The 8,353-nt window shown below is 46.0% G+C and overlaps 1 protein-coding gene across 1 annotated transcript in view; it reads right to left on the minus strand.

Moving 5' to 3' along the window:
- LOC103601231 (T-complex protein 1 subunit delta-like) overlaps positions 1 to 8,353 on the minus strand; it is a 114,471-nt gene that overhangs the window by 93,426 nt on the left and 12,692 nt on the right. The window lies entirely within an intron of this gene.

Consider the following 8,353-nt stretch of genomic DNA (forward strand, 5'->3'; position numbering starts at 1 on the left):
ACTCATCCAAGGGACACCTGACCCCCTCGAACGTAAAGCCTCTCCAGGACCACCATTGACCATGTTGCCTCCTTGAGTTTATGTCTGGAATTTGAAAAGATTTTTCCCATCTGTGAGCTCATTTGTTTGTCTCTATCACCCTGGGAAGAAATACATTGTCACACCCATACCCCAGACCGAAGACCAGCCATGGTCTGTCTGCACAAGAAGAAGGGAAAAGCCCACTTGCAATTATGAAATAATATTTAAACTACTAGGGATAAGCAGAGTGAAGAAATTTCCTGTCACATTTATGTTTTTGGAAAACAGCATTTCCAGAGAGTAAGCAGAACCAAAACTAAGTATTAATTGCCTAATCACTACGGTTTTAACTGGATGGGATATTATGAGATGCCCAAACTGAGCATGCCACGTTTCTAGGCAAAAGGACTGAAAATTGTTATTTTCGTTTGTTTTTCTCAATAGCTTCTAGTCCTTCCTTTAATCTTTATTAACAGGATGGGTAGGATATGGAAAGCAAAGCAAAGAGGATGCTTAAATTCTGCAGAATTAGAGAAATGTGACATGTAAATGAAAGATCCCCCACTACCCTCCCCAATCCCTAGTAAAGTCTGTCTCGTTTAGGGAATAGAGTCATTTTTCTCCATTAAACTGGCTCTATCGAAAATGTCAGCATGGAATTAGAGCCACTGCAGGCACGGCTGCATTTTAAATGCCCGCCAAGAAATTGCTTTGACCTGAGGCACTTCTTTCTACTTAGAACAGAATGAAGAGGCTGCACTGGTTGCTTGGCACCAATGTGGGTACATGTAGCATGCACTTCCCCAGAACCCTGGAATAACTGAAGCGCTTCCCCTCCCCCTGGCCTTGCAGATGAGGAAATGTGGGTTGAGAGGGGCAAAGGACTTGACTGGGGACACTCAGACCATGGCAACTCTGGGCCAGAATCTACAGCTGTATTTCCATCTCAGACTGCATGCTTGGGTGTGTGCGTGTGTGTACACTTATGTGTTGAGGTGAGGGGCTGCAGCCACAAAAGGATTCTTCAGAAGGTGACACCTAAGCTGGGTCCCAAATGGTAAGCAGAAGTTTCAAAGGTAGGTTAGGGAAGGAGGCAGTAAATTTACTGAGAGAGAAGAGCAGTTACAGGGTGTGAGAGGTCTGGGTGCTGAAAGAACTGCAGGAAGTTCAGTTTGGAAGCAGGTAGAGAAAGGAAGGCAGGAGCCAGCTCAAAGACCCTCATATTTATTCTGACTGCATCTGCCTCTTTTGTGCCAGCTGTCTGCTCCTGAAGAGTGTGGACAAATCCCCACCAGCTGTGCATCCTCACACCAGGGATCTCACCCAGCCTCTCTTGGCATCAGCTGCCCCCTGCACACCCAAACCTCTTAGATCCCTATCTCCATCTAGACCAGATCTCTGTCTTGAGATCCACATCCACTTCTCTCCATCTGTTCTTTCATAAGAGAAGGAGGACCTGCTACCAGACATCTAAGGGCAAAGGGGGAAGGGAAGAGAGAAAGGGGGAAGGAGTCACTGGGAAGACCAGCAAGGCAAGAAGGGGGACTGTATGTTCCCACCTGGTTAAGACAGTCACGGCTTGGAGGAATGGTCGTACCAGACACTGAGGGCCCCTTTCTCTCTTCAAGATTTCGCCCACAGCCCCAGCAGGGTGGGAGCCAAGGGCGCACATGAGCTTCAGGCCTTCCATGGCTGACTTATGGAGCAAGACTGAAGTTTAGGGGGTTTCTTTCCAGGTTTGTCTTCTGCTCCCACCCAGCCCCACAATGCTGCCCTCCAGCCCCACGCCAATGTGAGCAGGATGGTCACACCACACTGAGGCATCAGTGTTTGGTGCTTGTGTCATTGTGGTTGGGTTACTGGTGAAAGATACACGGAATCCTCTGGAGCTGACAACTGCTCACCCCTTCAGCATGGTGACTCTTTATAGACTCTTCTCACTCCGTGAAGAGCAGTACTCTTTTGTGCACTATCTTTGATAATTTGAAACATTTGAGTGGATGGCTTTTGATTGCTTTGGAGAAAGCAAAGAGTTAAAAAATACCTGTAATTGCATTGGTTTCATTCATTGCTGGAGTTGTCTAGTACTAGCTCATAAAAGTGCAATGTGAATCTCTCTTCTCAACTCCATGGCAAATGACATCAACTTGGTGGATACTGGCAAACACTTCAAATCATTGGGTGCAGGGTGTGAGTTATGTGTGGGAGGGGGAGAAGGGTCAGCACACCACTGGTTTCATCTCACTCTGGGAAGAACCACACAAAGCCAAAACAGAAAACTAACTTCCTTGCACAGATGAAATGCAGAATTCTGGTACTTTGGGATGGCCTGAAAAGTGAGAAATATCACATCTTTAGTGAGCACTCTTCTGACAACTTTGGAACCAACAGATATGAAATTTTTTTGCTCCAGGATGGGGATTCTTTTTAGAGTACAATGACGAGAGACCTGAATTTAGAATCAGAAGGCATGAGGTTAAGTCTAAGCTTCACCATTGATTAGGTAAATGTGATCTCAGGGTAGCCTTTGAACCTCAGCCTCACATCTCTTAAATGAGATTGACAAACTACTTCCCACCCTGGTTGTGAGAACGGAACAAAATAACAGACTTAAAATACAGAGCACTGGGAAAACATCAAATAATGAGGTGAATAAAGAGGCTGGACAATGTGAGAACCACCTGACAAGTCAAATGAAGAGTTCCTCTCTTCCTTTAAAGGGAATCCCGTCCCACCAGGTGAATCTAACACTTCTGCAGTATTAACTTGGCTCTTTCATCTGCATGAGTTGTTGTGATCTGTGCCAGCTCAGCAGAAGAGCTGTGAGACAGTCACGGGCAGGTAAGGGGGACATCACACTCTCCTTTGCCTTCTTCTTCTTTTGCCAAGGGGGTGATGACAGCCTTGGGAGCTGTCACAGCCAGATGTTGGCAAACATGGCAGCTCTAGAAACTTTTCCAGATGTAACATCTTTGATCTCCTTTGCCTTCTTCTTCTTTTGCCAAGGGGGTGATGACAGCCTTGGGAGCTATCACAGCCAGATGTTGGCAAACATGGCAGCTCTAGAAACTTTTCCAGATGTAACATCTTTGATCACTGAGAATTCTCTAGATTCATGAAGAAACAAATCTCATTAACTATGCTGTGAGCACGTTTTCTTCCTCTAAGATCCCTAGAGAAAGAAGTGTCTGTTGCTGGGAGACCTAAGGGAATGAACCCCAACAGAAGGTCAGAGGGCAGTGTTCTGGTTACTGTTGCTGCATACAAATCACTCCAGCACCTTGTGACTTAAAATGACCATGTGGGTATACTCACAGATTCGGTGGTTTGGGGATTCAAAGAGGGGTTTGACTCTTTTCCCCAATGTCTGAAGCCTCATCTGGGAAACCTCAAAGGCTGGGGGTGACTTGGCAGCTGGGGACTGAAATCCTCTGGAAGCTTCTTCACTCACATGTCTGGCTGTCAGCTGGGACCTCAGCCCTCAGCAGGGGTTGTCAGCAGAAGACCTGCATGTGTCTTCTGCTTGTAGCCTGGGCTTCCCCACAGCATGGCAGCCACGAGCTTCTTAAATGTCACCTCCTTAAATAGGCAAATATTCCAGCTACAAAGCAGAATCCCCCTTTCAATCCCGAGTCCCAGCCTTTATGACCTGGCTCAGAAGTCACTCAGCATCACTTTGACAGCATTCTATTGCTTCCATGCAAGCTGGGAGCCCTGTCCAGATTCAAAAGGAGGGAAATCAGACTCCACATCTTGATGGGAAAGTGCCAAGCTTCCAGAAAAACATGTGGAACGAATGGTATCATTGCTGCCACCCTTGAAAAATGCAATGTGCTGTGGAGGCAGCAGATAGTTCTCTCTCAGGGTTTCCCGTCATTGTATTGAGGATAGTTACAACTTCTGTATCTGCCCAGGCCTTCCTAGGGGCTTGCTCCTCTCTAAGCCTGAGGCTGGGTCACTTTCTTTATTCCTTCATGATGTTCCCATTAAAAGCATTTTGTAAGCAGCATGGGGGCCAAAGCCATGACTTTTTCATCTGGAATCTCCCACTCACATGCTGTTCCTGACAGAGAATGGGGATCCCCCAAATAATTATTGAATTGTGTTACTCAGATTCTTATAGAGTAGTAACTTTGATAAACACTTATGTTGTGATCTGTGCCAGCTCAGCAGTAATATGTAGTGCTTATTAACGAAGGTACTGCTCTAAGTGTTTTAGAGATATTAATGTATTTAACCCTCCAAGGAGCTTTAGGAGGCAGGGACTAGTGTTACTGCGATTTTACAGATAAGGAAGCTGAGGCATAGGCAGGTTTGAAACCGGCAGTCCAGTTTTTAGAGCCCACCCTCTTAACCACTATGCCACACTGCCTTCCAGGATGTGGGGAACCCTTACCTAATACACAGGCTGGTCTGGTGGTGATTCTGCCACTTCCTCAAGCTTATCCAGGTTCTTGTCCCTTTCTGGGTGTCTGTGTTTTCATCTGTAACACAAAAGGGCTGAACTAGATTTCCAATGGCCTCCCAGTCCTGCTGTATATGCTGTGTCTACACAGGTGTACTAAACCGAGAGCTGAACCTTTCATGGTGCAAGCTTTTATGGTCCTGTAGAAATGGACCTTAATAGTGACTTTCAAAGGTTATTGAGGACCCAAAGTCCTGGAACAAAAGGCTGTAAGCCAGAACACAGCAATCATTTCAAGTCATTCACCCTAGGAATGTATGCTGAACGCCAACTGGTGCCAGATTCAGTGGTAGCCACCGGCCGTCACAGTGAGTGGGAGATGCACAGGCCCCCCTTCTGGAGCTAATGGCCTGGGGTGAGGATGCGGTGGATAGTGGGGGCGCCATGAGTGAGCATGGCCGCAGGATCTGGCCTTGCCAGGAGGATCAAAAATAGCATGATTCTCACTTTGTGGTGGTGGCCAGCTCTGAGCTGTTGTTCTCTGGGACTGCTAGGAGCCCTGCATGAGAGACACAGTGTTCCAGTGCACACTGTCTTTTCTTGACGTTACGTGTGTGCCTGGCCTGCTCTCACTGCCCAACCCACAAAGAGAATGAGGGCAAATGACCCCGGAGTGACATCTTCATTCCCTTTCCCATTTCATCAATAGTGTGGAACCAGCATGACAACAAGCAACACGTCAGACTGAGCGGAGGCCATGGCCTTCCCACTCCAAAAGGGACCTAAAGAGGACGGCCTGTCGAGGTGAGTCTGCAGTAGGGAAGCCACAGGCCAGGAAGAGGCCACACACTGGGGCACTCTGGCCAGAGCTGCCTGGAGGGACTGCCCCATGCGAAGACGATGAGGACAGAGGGGGTGAAATGTCAATGTTTTGCATTTGTTCCCCTCAGCAGTGCTGTTTGCAGCTCACAGAAGACATTGTGTCAGATCTTTATACCCGAAGGCTCACTTAGATAATGGGGCATTTTGCTAACTACATACCTGCTTCTGACAGGATTTCCTTCACATATTTTAAGACTCTCCCACTTCAAGCCTCACCTAGCAAATCTTTGATTTCTTTTTTCTTCACCCCTTTTTTCACATCCCCAACAATGGCAGCAGCTCCATTGTTGAGCTCTTCCTAGGTGGAAACCCCTCCCCACCCTTAGCAACCCTTTTGACATCAGTGACAGCCTTCTCCCCTCATAGCTGAGGCTGTTACGGTTCAGATAAGCAATGTCACTGACCCAAGTTCACACAGCGTCCTAGGTGGAAACCCCTCCCCACCCTTAGCAACCCTTTTGACATCAGTGACAGCCTTCTACCCTCATAGCTGAGGCTGTTACGGTTCAGATAAGCAATGTCACTGACCCAAGTTCACACAGCTGGGTAGTGGTAGACTGGATGAGGGTCTTGCATGAAGGAAGCTGCAAGTCCCCTGCACTGCCCACCCTCATGCTGTCCCCAAACCCCATTATAAGTGCTACAGAAACTTGAAGACACCAGAATCGTGGTGTTTTGCCTGAGCTGATCCAATTTATAGTCCCTGTGCTTAATCACTCACTACAGATGTGTTATCATCGGCTTGGGGACATTTCCAAATAGTTTTGTAGCAAAAAGTAGTTTTCCTAAGTTTAATTTAGAGCCAGAGTTTTGTTGCTGTTGGTGTTGTTATTTAATATATACTGAGGTTTAAAAAAAAATAGCTTGTTGTTTTATTTGGTATCACTGAGAACTTGCTACATCTACTTCAAGGAAATAAAATGATACCAGAATAGATTTATGGAAAATGAAAACAGGAACTGGCCAAGTCAATGCTATTTCACAACTATTGGCTAAAAGAGTTTGCAACACTTGAATTTAGTTGTTTTATTTTTGTTGTTGTTCTGTTTCAAATGAGTGATTAGTCCGAATTTAAAACATTTTAATTTTACTAGAATGCCATGTGCCCAGCCCAGAGGAGGAGAACTCTATGAAAATATCCAAGTATAAGAAACTTGCATCTTGCATGAGAACTGCCCCGCTCCCGTTTCCCCTGAATTGGGAAGCTGATTTCTCTGTAACCCTCAACGAGCTTGAGCTGCCTCTTTAGAGAACAGAAAGAACGAGATCCCCTTTTAAAGAGAAGCTGCTTCTGCTCTGGTGTAGGGGCTACCCTTCTGCTTTGTAGTCTATGGAAAAAAGCCGGTGAACCTTTGGACAAGCTGAAACATTTCTGAACTTCGTTGTCCTCGTTTTTAATCGAAAAAGGCTGTTGAGAGACTGATCTAACTCATGTAAGACAAGTCCATGAAAGAGTTTTAAACTCTGCAGAACCCAGTGAATGGGAGTGATTGTTAGAGCCATCATCACAATGACAACCCAGTATATAAGTGAATGTACAGGCACAACCCTAAATGCACCTCCCATGGTTAAATAAAGGATTCCGAACAGAACTAATTCAAATCTGGTTCTGGCAAGTATATCTGTGGTAACACTTTATTTTTATGAGTGATTCCAGGAGTTTATGATGACTCAGTTGAGGGCTTGGCTTAAACTGACCTTTAATACTGAAAGAAAAAAAGACTCATTTTGTTATTCATTCAACAAACCTCGGGTGCTTTTCACTAAGAAGTTTAGACAGACACCTTCAGATAAGGAAGAGCTTAAGCACTTTAGAAGCACCATTTACAAATGCTTTTCACATATCGAATATTCAAGAATGGGTGGGAGGTTGCTTTGCAAACTGCTAAGGTCAAAGAAAAGTGAAATGCTTCCTTTATAAGTCATGTTGACTCTTTCATTAAAGCAGGTCCCAAGGATTGCCCTCATTCACCCTTTAATCCTCCAATTTAGGTTTCCGTGAGGAGCTTAAAATTGTAAAGCAAATTTTAAAGTTACATATAATATTTATCTAACTTATCTATTTCAGTGAAGACTTTCTCCAATTCTTGGAAAGTAGTAAGATTTTACAATTACTGGAGGTGGAGTGGAGAGCGGGACATCAGAGACACATGCGGGCCCTCTTCAGTGAGGGTGCCTAGACTCTACTGAATCTCCTGCTCTGCAATGGCCTGTAGCTCCTGGAGGGTCCCAGTCTGTCCTTCTGTGGGTTGAATCTTCTAAGGTCTTCTACCTGCCTCCCACCCTGATTTACTCCACCAACAACCTATGCAGTTTGTGCCTTTTCAGGGGATACTTGGTCGGTTTCCTGGACAACATGAGGCTTTCTCTCCCCACCTGGGCCTGCCCCCATCCCTTTCTGCTTCTCAGGGTGAGTGCTGAGCTGCACCAGCAGGTGTTTTCCAGCAAGCAGCTGCTGGGCATCCTACTCTTCAGATTGCCATCTCAGGGGTTGGGAAGAGGCTCCTCCTTGAAAGGACACATAAAGAGGATGCACAGTTTTCTAGGCTTTAGCTAGGAGGAAATGAATGGGGAGCAGAAGAAAAAGAGCACATGCTCTTTGGTATTATATAGCAGGGCGCTTATACTGAGTTTCTTGTTTCACAGCTCAAGCCACTTAACCTCTGTAAGTCTCTGTAAGTGAAGTAAATACTTTCTGCAAAGTAACAAGTGCTGTATCCGTGCAAAGGAGTGGACCTATAGTAATGGGGAACACCATGGCCCATTATAGCATCAGTGGTAAGTATTAATGCAAGCATGGGGCAGCATGAGCCACTGGTATCTTCCAAAGCAGTAGGGACGAGGGCAGATGAGCCTACTGCCCAGCAAGCCTCTTACTCTGGCCTTTTCTCCCTGCCTGTCCTCCCAACTTTGAAGTTTGCTCTAGGCACCATCTACGTCCGATCAAGAATCTTCTCTGTGTCTTCATTCTGCCCAGCCCTGCCAAGTTCTTGTGTAAAGGTTCCCAGATAAGAGCTCCCGCCATTGGCTTCAGCGAGCCCTCCT

Source organism: Galeopterus variegatus, unplaced genomic scaffold, assembly GCF_000696425.1.
Source record: "Galeopterus variegatus unplaced genomic scaffold, G_variegatus-3.0.2 Scaffold3641, whole genome shotgun sequence".
Lineage (NCBI taxonomy): Eukaryota > Metazoa > Chordata > Mammalia > Dermoptera > Cynocephalidae > Galeopterus > Galeopterus variegatus.